Raw genomic sequence first — 13,399 nt, forward strand, 5'->3', positions numbered from 1 at the left:
TTTTCTCTGGATGCTTTTCTAATAATCTCTTTACCTTTGACTTATAGCAATTTCATTATGATGTGTCTAGTTTTCTTTCTTTATTCTTGCTCTTTGTTGAGTGTCTTGGATCTTTGGATTTATAATTTCCATAAATTTGGTAATTTTTCAATTATTATTTGTTTAATATTCTTTTATGCTTCCTTCCTGGGACTCCAATTACACATATGTTAGATTGCTTTATATTGTCTTAAAAGTTACTGATGTTATGAGCATTTTTTTCCCAATGCTTTTCTTTCTCGGCTTCAATTTGGATCATTTCTATTGATCGTCCAAAAGTTCTTTGGTCTCTTTTTCTACAGTGTTTACTATGCTATTAAGGAAGTCCATTTAGTGAATTTTTCATTTCAGATATAATTTTTCAGCTCTGGAAGTTTCATTTTGCTTTTTTTTCCCTTAAATCTTTAATTTATCTCATTACTTTTATGTTTTCCTTTAAATCCTCAAACATTTGGGGGCGTCTGGGTGGCTCAGTCAGTTAAGTGTCCGACATCAGCTTAGGCCATGATCTCGCTGTTCCCAAGTTCGAGCCCAGCATCGGGCTCCGTGCTGACAGCTCAGAGCCTGGAGCCTGCTTCAGATTCTGTGTCTCCCTCTCTCTCTGCCCCTGCCCAACTCGTGCTCCGTCACTCAAAAATAAATAAACGTTAAAAAAATAAATAAATCCTCGAACATCTGTATACTCGCCATTTAAAAACCTCTGTCTGCTACCTCCATTCTTTCTATATGTTCTGCCATTGTTTTTACCGTTTGGTTATTTTTGTTTGTTTTGTTTTGCTTAACTGGTTAGGGGTTACATATCCAGCAATTTGTGGTGTTGGGTGTCCCAGTGGCATTGGAGATTGTGACTGTAACATTGTTGAGTGTGTAGATTTTGTTGTCTTCCTTTAAAGAGTGGTGAATATTGTTTCAGCAGCCACTAAGTTGCCTGTGAATCAGTCGGATCCTTTAGAGACTTTAAATAATTTTAAAAGATGGATCTAGAAGAGCATTTACCCTTGGGGTAGTTTTACCATGTTTCTAAGGTGTGACCCTTCTGGGTTCTCGACAAAATGCCCCAAGGTTCAACAAACTCTCTCCATGCTGGCTGGTTGGAACTTGGCCATTCCCCAGCCCCATGTGAGCTCTAGAAATGTTTCATTTCAGATTCTCAGTATTTGTTATTTGCCTGGCCTCATAGAGTTTCTTCCCGAGCATGTGAAACTTAGTACTTAATGAAAGACTCAACGGGATCACTGTGCAGATTTCTGGATCTCTTTTCCTGTATAGATTCCTTCTGTACAGTATTCTATTCCACAAATTCCAGCCGACTCTACCTACTCAAATTTTGATCTCTGCCTCCTCAATTCAGCGAGACCACTATGCTGTGCTTGGACTGCTTCCCCCTGTGCTATGGCTTTGGAAATGCTTTCAGACGAAATACCTAGCCTATCACAAGGCTCATCTAGTTTGCATCTCTATTTTCAGGGATCACACTCAAGCACTGCCTGTTTTATGTCTAAAAATCATAGTTTCATTGCTTGTGTCTTGTTTTCTAGTTATTTACCACAGGAAGGCAGGCCTCGTATCAGTTATTCCATCACGGCCATTATATATTTTTAACTCGCTTACCTAACAGAATTCTCATTTTGCTTATATTTCTCCTAAAGAAATCACCCAAGAGAGTATAAGACATTACCAAAAATGAAGATATACTATCTCTGTATAATCACATTAATTCACCCGTTTCATAATCCTTTCCATACAGGAAATAAGATTAGTGGATTTTACTTAGTCTCAAGGAACCCATGCTCACCTAAAGATACTCCCTCTTCCTCTTCGTAAGTCGTCTGTTCAATAATATTTTCTAGGATTCTGTGAGAGTATATTATGTTCACTATTAAGCTGTTTCCAGAATTGGTTTTTTTTTTAATTTTTTTTTTTTAATGTTTATTTATTTTTGAGACAGAGAGAGACAGAGCATGAACGGGGGAGGGGCAGAGAGAGAGAGGGAGACACAGAATCGGAAGAAGGCTCCAGGCTCTGAGCCATCAGCCCAGAGAGCCCAACGCGGGGCTCGAACTCACGGACCGCGAGATCGTGACCTGAGCTGAAGTCGGACACTTAACCGACTGAGCCACCCAGGCGCCCCCAGAATTGTTTTTTAAAGTATGAAAGCATGTATCTATTTCTGGTCTTTTGACACAATAATGTTTATAAATAATCCCTATTTATGTATAGAGTGCTTGCTTACTACGTTCCTGGCAGCATGCTAAATATTTTATATACATCATCCTTTGGAATCATCACAATACTGTTAGTTTCTTCTATTATCTTCATTTAGTAGATGAAGAAACTGAGAATAAGAGATGTGAAATAACGCCCGAGGACACACAACTAGAAAGAGGTGGAGCTGACATTTGAACCAAGGTGGTTCACTTAGAAAATGCCAGTTTAGGGGCACCCGGGTGGCTCAGTCGGTTGAACGTCTGACGTCGGCTCAGGTCATGATCTCATGGTTGGGGAGTTCGAGCCCCGCGTCGGGCTCTGTGCTGACAGCTCAGAGCCTGGGGCCTGCTTCAGATTCTGTGTCTCCTTCTCTCTCTGCCCCTCCCCTGCTCGCACTCTGTCTCTCTCTCAAAAATAAACAGATGTTAAAAAAATTAAAAAAGAAAAAGAAAATGCCAGTTTATCCGTCAGACTATCTTTACTATCACCTTTCTCAATCTTCATGATTGTCAGAATTTGTGTCATGATAAAGCGTCTTTATCCTTCTTTGTTTTTGTCTTTTTTTTTTTAATGTTTATTTATTTTTGAAAGAGAGAGAGAGAGAGAGACACCACCAGCAGGGGAGGGAAAGAGCGAGAGAGGGAGACACAGAATCCGAAGCAGGCTCCAGGCTCTGAACTGTCGGCACAGAGCCCAACGCGGGGCCTGAACTCGTGAGGGGTGAGATTGTGACCTGAGCCAAAGTCAGACGCTTAACTGACAGAGCCACCCAGGTGCCCCAATCCTTCTTTGTTTCTTAATATCACTTGGGATACCCAAGGAATGGCAAATATGAGCAATAGTATGGGGACCTTCAGCGCATATCGAGTATGCTTTATTGATTAATTCGTTTAATCTCTTTCTACTCTTAGGGCATTGCAGGCAAACGGAGCGACATGTAGAGCAACAGAAGCACGGAGCTGCGGAACTCGTTAATTCAAATGCAACACGGCGAGGTTCCATAGCAACCCACGTGGACGTTGTGAGGGTAAAAAAGGAGGAAATGCGTTTTACATACATAAGGTACTCCTAACAAGAATATGCGTTTAAAGTTCCTAGATGCATGCCACAACAATAACTGTGGCGTCTGCATGGGTTTAATTAGGGCTTTTCCTGCGAAGAGTGTAAAGCGCTTAAATATATCATAAAATATTATCGGCAGTGGTGTTAGGAGAGGAAATCAGTCACCAAACAAAACAGACAAGAAAACCATGAAACCTGACAAGGGCAGTGTGCTGGAGGTAGGGGATATCCAACGGAGGGTGAGATCAGCCTCACCCAAAGAAAGGTGAGAATTTGCGTGCCGGATGGGAATCCAAAGAGCGGGAGGAGAGGGAGCTCATTCAAGTAGATGGAACGACATGGGTAACCATGCGGGGGCATGAATCGGGCCACATTCTCTTTGATCGGTAATTATGCCTATACATAGAAAATTGCATAGACCATTCAAACACGTTTGAGGTCTTGGTTTTCTCGCTCAGAGGGTTTATAACGTAACCGAATAGGTCAGGTGCAAGTATGGAAAGAAGATATTGACAATATGTGATGGAAGCCCGATAACATCAATTTTGTCGGATGAATGAATGATGACAGGGTGTGCTGAATGCCAAATGGCTGATGCCACCTGTGAGATCTTCAAGGGGCACAGGGCAGGGGATATTCATTTTTGGATGAGCGCTACGACCTGACTTCTTTTACCACGTCATCCTGCTGCGGGTGGAAAATAAAGTATAAAAGGGAGGCAGGGATCTTGTTGGAAGTTGTTAGGCTGATGTGCAGAGAGGGCGGTGGCTTGGATGAGGGTGATGATGGCAGAAATGGTGAAAATTAGGTTCTGGATATTGAGAAAAAGTTTTTTTAAGTTCCTTTATTTATTTTCAAATGAAAGAAAAATTTATTTTCAAATGGGAGAGTTCAAATGGGGGAGGGGCAGAGAGAGAGAGAGAGAGAGAGAGAGAGAATCGCAAGCAGTCTCTACACCACCAGTGTCGTGCCTGATGCAGGGCTCGAACTCACAAACTGTGAGATCATAACCTGGGCCGAAATCAAAAGTTGGACGCTTAACTGCTTGTGCCACCCAGGCACCCCCGATTCGGGATATTTTTTGATGGTAGAACTGATGAGCTGGTTTTGAAGTGTGAGAAATGGAGAGGGTGTCAAGGTTGTCTCTAAAATTTTTGGCCTGGCAAGCCAGTTTTTGGCCTGTACGGAGATGGAGATATCTCAGGGGAAAATAGGCTGTGTGTGTGTGCGTGTGTGTGTGTGTGTGTGTGTGAGTTGAGTAATCTGATGACTGGAAGCAGCTACTGGCTTTGCCAACACAGAGGTCACTGGTGACCAGAACAATAGGACAATAAGAGCTTGGACGAGAGTGACCGGAAAGCCTAGCAGAAGATGGTTCTGGAACAAATGAGAGAAGAGTAGAGACAACAAGTATCAATACTTATTTTAAGGACTCCCATTGTACAAGGAAGAAGAGGAATGGGGTGATGTGGGGTCAAGGGAGTTTTTTAATGGCGGGGGAGATGTTCCAGTTTGTTCATAACTTTTTGGCTGATGGGAATGGCCCATTTGAGAAGGGGCTTTTAGGGAGAGAAAGGGGAGGTTTGGTTGAGTGAGGGCGAGAAGGGAAGGGGTTGGCCTTGGAGGCAGGAGTGGGGACAGCTCATTATGGTAATAGATTTGGTATGGTAATTTGGTGGCGGCCTTGCAGAAGTTCGCTTTTGATTGCTGCCATAGCAGTGAAGGAAGAAACAAAGTCACCAGTGGCTAGAGGAGGGGGGGAAGGGACGGTGGGGGTTTGGGAAGGAGGGTGGTCATTTTGGTTCAGCTCGCGTTGAATGTAATGAGCTGATTGATCTCTCAAATGAAACTATTTGACAGGCGGTCAGAGCAGTGCGACTGCAACTCGTGGCGGGGAGGGGGTGTCTCACTCGAGAGAAAGCTGGGTGCCGTGTGCAAACCTGTGGGAGCTGTACCCCAACAGTGGCTGAATTCTCCAACAGGCAAATGCAAATGGCAAATGCCCCCAAGCTGGGGGCAAGGATAGGAATCGAGAATTCGGTAAAGGAGGCCGAGTCAGGGAAATCGGTCTGATGCTCAGGCCCCCCTCCCTTGCTGCTTTCTTCCCTCTCTCTCTGGAAGTGGGAAGGTCACTCAGAATTGCCGCGGGCCTGCCATGTGCCCACCACTGTGCTGCACACCCTTCAGGAATTCTCGCAAGAGTCCTGTTACCGTGTGACCGTTGCTCCTGTGTACAAATGAGGAACTGAGGCCCGACAGGCACAAATGAAAGGGGTGAACCGGGATAGGAACCCTGTCTGTCATCTCCTTTCCATTACCTCAGAGAGGGAGAGAAAGTTCCATGAACACAGAAAATACTTCATCAGCTCCTATATGGCAGCATCCTGAAGGAGTCACTTCTGACCAAGTACGCTATGGATTATGGATCACGGTGAGTCTTTGCAACAAGAAAAAGGCTCCCCATCTGGGTGGACTTGGCCTTTCAGGTGCCGGCTTGGTGCGCAATTAGCATCGCTGAATGGTTCAGAGAACGGGGACCCTCTTTTCTGGGGACCCTGCCCTGAAGGGTGTATGGCCTGGGGATGGTACAAGCTCCACTGCAGCCCCACCTCACGTCCTTGGCCCTAGGGATCAACTCCGACCCCTAGGATCATCCTCAATTTAAAAACGGGCAACATAGCTCAGAAAGGTTACGTAGCTTGCCCCGGTCGCACGTGTCCCGAGGGGCTGAATCAGAAACTTGACGCAAGTTTTCTCTCTAGCTTTGGAAGCCACACGCTTAGCATTAGGCAACATGGCCTCTCTTGCCTTGTCGGAGCCAGGAAGCTTCCCCGGATTTATAGTAGGAAGAAGGTGCTGGCTTCGCTCCACCCTCCCTCCCCCCCCCCCCCAGCTGTCTAAGCAGACCTTTATTAAGCATATCCTTTGGGATTATGGATAGGGATTATGGATAGGGTGCCGTGGGAGGCAAAGAGCTGAGCAAGCAATCAGAGCCTCCAGGTAAAGTCAGGAGGATGGTTCGCATCTGAGCGGGCCTGGGGTTATTACCAATTTATGCAGAGAAGACCTACGTTTTGCCAGTGGTTTCCTGCTGTCTTAAGGCACTTGCTTTAACAGCCTGTTGGAGCCAAACGGCCGGCTCCCAAATGCCTCCCTGGAGTATGGAAAAGGGGCTGTGCAGCTGCATCAGGACCCACATAGGCAAGCATCCGGGTACGGCATTCCTCTTTTGAGCAATTTTGCCGCCTGGGCTGGTGGCCTCTGGATTTGCCAGTGCGAGGGATGGGGACAAATGTGTGTTCGAGGCAGCCTCTGGCCAAGGAAGGATGGGAGACTGAAGCTGGAAAAGCGGCCGAAGCCTTCTCTGCCCCTCACTAGCAATGGGAGTAGCTTGCCTTGGTGTCCTGCTCTGTGAAATGGGATAATTATATCCCTGCTCTGTCTCACTGTCTATAAAGAAGATGTGGGAGCTTACATAACACATGTGACGGTGCTTTGCAAAGGGTAAGGTATAAATAAAAGCATTACAGATGATTCTAAACAGCAGCCAAATAAAATCACTTGGAATGTGTTTTAATTCTTCGTTTAAGGAAATAGGAGCTCAGGCTAACACTAAAAAATTAAAAAAAAACAATCTTGTGGCGTATATTTTATTGATGCCCAGGGTTTTGAGGCTCTCTACCAGCACTGTCCATATAATGAGAACCACATTTGTAACTTAAAATTTTCTAGTAGACGCATTAGAAACGTAAAAACAAAGAGCTGAAAAATGTTTATTGCTGTATCTTATTTCACCTGAATGCATCTAAAATATTATCATGTTGATGTTTAATCTCTGTAAAAATTATTCATGAATTCTTTTACATTCCCTTTTCACACTCAAGTGTTTGAATTTCAGTGTGTATTTTGTGCTTACAACACATCTCAGTTTGGGAATTAAATTTTCAGTGGCTAAAGTACAATGTAGTCCTACCAAGCGGTACGGTTGTGTTTAACAGGAAAATATTTCACTCTGTTTCAGTTCCTTAGTTACCCGGGATGTGTCTCCGGTCAGTGGGCATATTGGCTTGTGGCTACCGTATTGAACAACAGCTTGCTTGCTTGCTTGCTTTTTTAGTGTTTATTTATTTTTGAGAGAGGGAGTAAGGGGGATTAGGGGCAGAGAAAGAGAGAGAAAATCTCAAGCAGGCTTTGCACTGTCAGCCCAATGCGGGGCTCGAACTCACAAACCGTGAGATCAACACCTGCGTCGACACCGAGTTGGATGCTTAGCTGAATGAGCCATCCAGGCGCCCCGTGAACAGTACAGCTTTCTGTCAACTGACCCCTCTTTATTCTGATTTATGTCACATTATGTCCTACTATAATCGGAGACTTTCCTGCATTGTCCTGTGAACATAGCATGGTAGCTGGGGCTCCGTTTTTTCATCTGTCCAATGGGGATACTGGGAATAGCTCCTCACATAGGCTTGTAAGACGTCAACAAGATTACTTAAGCGAAGTCCCAACGGCAGGTGCCTGCTGAGTAGTAGGTACCAGCAAATATGAGCTCCTGGTCTTGTTTTCTAACATCATCGTGAATTTCTTCAGGGCAGGACCAGAGTGCTCCCGATCTCCCAAGCTTTTCCCACAATGCTGAACTCACAGTTCAAAATAAACACGTACATTTACATTTTTTGATTGATTGAGGTGGCCTCAGAGGTGTTCCTAACGGCCGGGGGAGTTCCACTTGGATTTAAAAAATTGAGTGTAGACAAAACACTCTGTGAATTCAGTGGCACACAGGTAGTTAAGAATCGACTGTGAGGGACACATGGGTGGCTCAGTCAGTTGAGCATCTGACTCTTGATTTCAGCTTAGGTGAAATGATCCCAGGATTGTGGAATCGAGTCCCCTGTTGGGCTCTGTGCTGAGTGTGGAGCCTACTTGAGACTCTTTCTCTCTCTTCCCGCTGCCCCTCTCCCCTGCTCATTCGTACTCTCTCTTTCTCTCTCTCTCTCGAAAGAAAGAAAGAAAGAAAGAAAGAAAGAAAGAAAGAATTGACTGTGATTTGCCCTCATATGGAGTTCATCAATTTCAAGTTACTTTATGTCAAATTTTACAATAAGTTAAATTTCCTTTCTTTAAGTAATGCTGTCAAATTTCAAAATTGTTGGAAAATAAAGGAAAGAAAAAAAATCCATACTCCCAATCAGAGTTATTCCAATATTCTTTTTTATTAAAATTTTTTTTAATGTTTATTTATTTTTGAGAGACAGAGACAGAGCATGAGCATGAGCAGGGGAGGGGCAGAGAGAGAGGGAGACACAGAATCTGAAGCAGGCTCCAGGCTCTGAGCTGTCAGCACAGAGCCTGACGCGGGGCTCGAACTCACTAACCATGAGATCATGACCTGAGCCAAAGTCGAATGCTCTACCGACTGAGCCACCCAGGTGCCCCCCCTTTTTTTAATGTTTATTTATTTTTGAGAGAGAGAGAGACAGAGAGACAGAGAGACAGAGCATGAGCAGGGGAGGGGCTGAGAGAGAGGGAGACACAGAATCCGAAGCAGGCTCCAGGCTTTGAGCCATCAGCCCAGAGCCCGACGTGGGGCTTGAACCTACTAACCGTGAGATCATGACCTGAGCCGAAGTCGGCAGCTTAACCGACTGAGCCCCCTCCAATATTCTTCACATGGGTTGCTAGGTAGAAAAGAAGCCACCTTCTCCATTTTATAGGTAGTGATACTGAGACTCAGAGATTCAAGAAGACTGCTCAAGTTTACGTCAGAAATCCGGGTGAAGACACAAGAGAAAGGTTAGGTGTGCTGACGGCCCCTCCCAGTGTGGAACCGACAGGTCATGGTAGAGCAGCCCCTCTTCCCGGAACCACTGCCTTGAGTTTCCATGATGGATTTGAATTCGAGTGCGAGGCATTACTAAGAAATTGCATTGCCTTTATTTTCATTGCATGTTTACTTGCCTTCTAGGATTATGTCAGGGTTTCTTAACATCAATAGGAAAGGGGAAATTTGTAAAAACCAAATGGCGATGGCGTTCAGTTGCATCTTTGAAAGGAACCTGGATTCAGTTAGATCATTGAGGCTTTGTTTGACCTTAAACAGCTTTGACAGTTTAAATTTGAGATTTTAACCCCTCCATAAGGCTGTTAAACCAGCCAGAAAATGTGGAGCATTTGAGAAATTCCGCAGATGGAGGGGACACAAATGGGTCGAAAGGAACCCAAATGCTGGTGCTGGGGACACAGGTGCCCGTGGCAAGCGGGGGGCGGTGGGGGGGGGGGGCGACATACCTGGGGCAGCGAATCCCTGGAGCTCCCTAAATGATGAGGCCCTGGGTCTTCAGCTCTCTCTTTCCTCAACGTGCACCGGCCTCCCTGGCACTTCCTGTAGAATGGCTTTCTAGCACCTTGGCATCTTGAGCGAGAGTCGGGAGAAAATCCTAACAGAGCTGCCTGGCTGTGCTGCGTGCAATGTGCTGACTTGTCCGTTTAGTGTGTGCTTTACAGCCTGTGGTGCATGCAGAATGGGCAGAGGGTTCGGAAGCAGATTCAGATGACATGCCTGGTGGGAGGCGTCTTGCCTTGTTTTGTGGCCATGTAACGGGGCTCAGAGAGGGGCTCGGGCGGCTTGCTCCTCACACACCAGTCTAGCGTGATGTGAGTAATCCCAGGTGCCCTGTACCAACAGGCTGATCTGACACCATCTCTGAGTTTGGTTTGCTGATTGTAACTGTCATTTAGGAGCACAGGCTTCCTGTCTACAAAGGGGACGGAGAAATGGCATCAAACTCCAAATCCAAAGGCTGGTTCTTACCCGCGTGGGCGGTCCTGGTGACGCCCAAACCTGTTTTCACACAAGATCCCTTCCCCAGGCTTCAGACTTTCATGTTGTTTCCTCGGTGGTGGCCTCCTCTGGGTCCCTCTGGCCTCCTTGCCGGGAACCAAGTCTCAAGGGTTCCAATGTGACCGCCACGGGCCACTTTATCCAAATGTAGCTTAAATATTACGGCAACGAATGGTCTTTTGCTACTTGAGGAACTCGGCACCTGAACGGATGTGGTCCCAGGTGCTCAGGTGTCATTACGGCCACTTTCTGATAGGGTGACAGAGAGCTCAGAGAGGGGAACCAGTCGGCTCAAAGGGGCACGCATGCAGGGCAGGATTGACCCCCGACCCCCCAGTGCACTCCCTCCCTTCTTGCTCTCGCCCGGATGTGATCGTGACCTAGAACTCCAGGGCTTGTGGCTGGGGCTGTCAGAACACTCACTCAAAGCCTCTCTGGGGCCTTCCCTCTCTTGCCCTCCAGTAAGCGGAGCAGAAGCTTGCAAAGAGCTCGAATTTCACTGGGGGATGGAGTGGCAGGCAGGCAGGCCTGGCTGCAGCGGTAATTTGTCTGGTTTACTAGGTCAGTTTCCTGTCAGGGCTCACTGTGGTTGAAAATTATTGTGGAGCCGGTTTCTTATTGACAGAGGCTTTATAAGCCCCCGCTATGTCTGTTCCGGCTTCCAGCCTGGAGGGAGCTGCTTCGCCACAACCTCTGCAGGCCTTGCTTCTGTCATTGAGGGCTAGATATGCTTTTCCGGGGTCACCTGTGAAGCCACGCGCAGCATCAGGGCCTCGATTGGGGGCTTCCCCGGTTTGGGGCTGGCGCTGGCTGTCCTCAGCTCCCTTGCTGCTAAAACACCACAACTGTCTTTTTGGAGGGAATGTCACTTGATTTGTATTTTTGTTTGTTTGTTTAATGTGTATTTATAGTTGAGACACACACACACACACACACACACACACACACACACTCACACAGCAGGAACCGGGGAGGGGCAGAGGGAGAGGACACAGAATCCGAGGCAGGCTCCAGGCTCCGAGCTGTCAGCACAGAGCCCGACTCGGGCCAAACCCACAAACCGTGAGCTGAAGTCGGATGCTCAACCCACGGAGCCACCCAGGCTCCCCGAATTTCGCTTGATTTGTAAATGTAATCTATTGTCTCCGTCTTCTCCCTTTTTCTCTATCTGTGAGCTGTCCTGTGCTGTAGCCAGCCACATGTGGTTATTGCTTCCTCGAAATGGGGCTAGTCCGAATTCAGATGTCTCCCGTGCGTAAAAAAACACCCTGGGTTTCCAAGCCTTAGTACGAAGCAGAAGGTAAACTAGCTCGTTAAGTTTTTTCCTATTAATTACGATGAAACGATAATATTGAAACTCTGTCGGGTTACGTCAGAAATTACCATGGCTTTCAGCTGTTTCTTTTTACTCTGTTAATGTGGCTACTGGCAAAACGTTGACCCGTGTGGCTGGCGTTCTATTCCCGTTGGGCAGTGCTGAGCTACACCAATTTATTTTCTCCAGAATGCAGATTGCTCCTGTGCCCCTGTTCGCGTTTGAAAGGCCTGGGCCCACACTTCTAGTTCCTGTGTGACTTGTTTCTTGCCTCTACCTAGCTTCAGACTTCTTCACCTCGTGCTAATAATACTGCCTGTGTTTCCTGCATCTCATGAAATTTTATATGGGGAAGGGAACGCTTTGAAATGTGTGGCGCTGGCTGTAAGGAATTCTCATTTTTATCAGGTGGTAACGGCTGCCACCTATAATAGAGAAGCCAGCATGTCTAGGATTGGTTCTCATCTTCCACCCCGTGCAAGGAGAAGCCGGAGAGCCTTTTCCTTCCTAAGAGTTAGGAACAGCGGTCTGAGAGAACCAGGCTGTCTTTGGGTTAACAGTTCCCAGAATAGAACTGGGGGAGTAAAAAACAAAAAGGTCATCGAAGCGGGGAAGGAGACCGAGGGTTGCTGGCCTTTCACTTCTTTTGTTCTCGTTCTTGGCCGTCAGAACTGAAACTGATGGGCAGTTGGTGGCGGGTGGCCTCTGCAAAGTGGCCTGATCAGATTCCTGAGCTTCTAGGTCATTGAGCAGGATCGCGACTGGCCGGAGCCATGCTACTCCCTCCTGACCTTGAAAGGTGTGACGAGTGGACTCACATTCATTGCCTCTGTAAGCCTCTATTGCCTCTCTAGGATGTACTGGGCATTGATCTGATCTTTGTGAGAATTTGGTGAGCCAGCAAAGGAGTAAAATAGAGGAAAGAGAAGAAAAAAGTATGTGTGTGTTTTTTTTTTTTTATTTAAAAAAAATTTTTTTTAACATTTTATTTATTTTTAAGACAGGGAGAGACAGAGCATGAACAGGGGAGGGTCAGAGAGAGGGAGACACAGAATCTGAAACAGGCTCCAGGCTCTGAGCTGTCAGCACAGAGCCCGACGCGGGGCTCGAACTCACGGACCGTGAGATCATGACCTGAGCCGAAGTCGGCCGCTCAACCGACTGAGCCACCCAGGCGCCCCAAAAATCCGTGTTTGATATTAGTGAACAACAACAATAAAGAAGCCAGAAATAGGGACGAATGTAAACTCCTCCCTCCCTCCCTGTCCCCTTCGCCTCCTTTTGATCCTCAGAGTCCAGCCTCGTCCCTGGCACCCGTGGATCTCTGCAAATGAACGAATGAATGGGCTGTTTGTGTCAAAGTAGACATGTTCGTTTGTAAAATACAACGGTTTGGGGCGTTGTGATTTCTCTCTGCGATTCCCAAGAAAGCTGCCAGAAGATGTCAGGCATCAGTTTGGAGCAAGGCGGGATTCCGAAGGTACTCCATGGATCGGTAGGAAACTGGAGAAGGTGAATCAGCCTACATGTGTCTGATATCAGAGATTTTTCTGAGGGGCTGGAGGGAATTACTTCTCCATAATTACCATACAAACATAATGTTATATAAACACGGAAATGCAATCATGTTTTATATATATATATATATATATATATATATAGACACATATATGTATGTTTTGTTTGCCTTGGTAGCATGGTCTTTCCTTTCTGTTGTTGTTTGGGTCCTTCTTCATCCAACCACTGTGTCCGTTAATACTGCCTTCTCCCACGTAACTCGTATTGATACCCTGATATACGTCTTTCCTCACTTTTCTCTGTGTGTATGTAATCACAGACACACATCAGGCGCACATAGCATTCCTTTTGTCGAGGTGTATTTGAACTAAATGGAATAAAATAGTATCGCTTTCCTTATTCAACGGTGCCGC

The sequence above is a fragment of the Panthera tigris genome, chromosome D1 (genome assembly GCF_018350195.1).
Source record: "Panthera tigris isolate Pti1 chromosome D1, P.tigris_Pti1_mat1.1, whole genome shotgun sequence".
In the NCBI taxonomy this organism is placed as follows: Eukaryota; Metazoa; Chordata; class Mammalia; order Carnivora; family Felidae; genus Panthera; species Panthera tigris.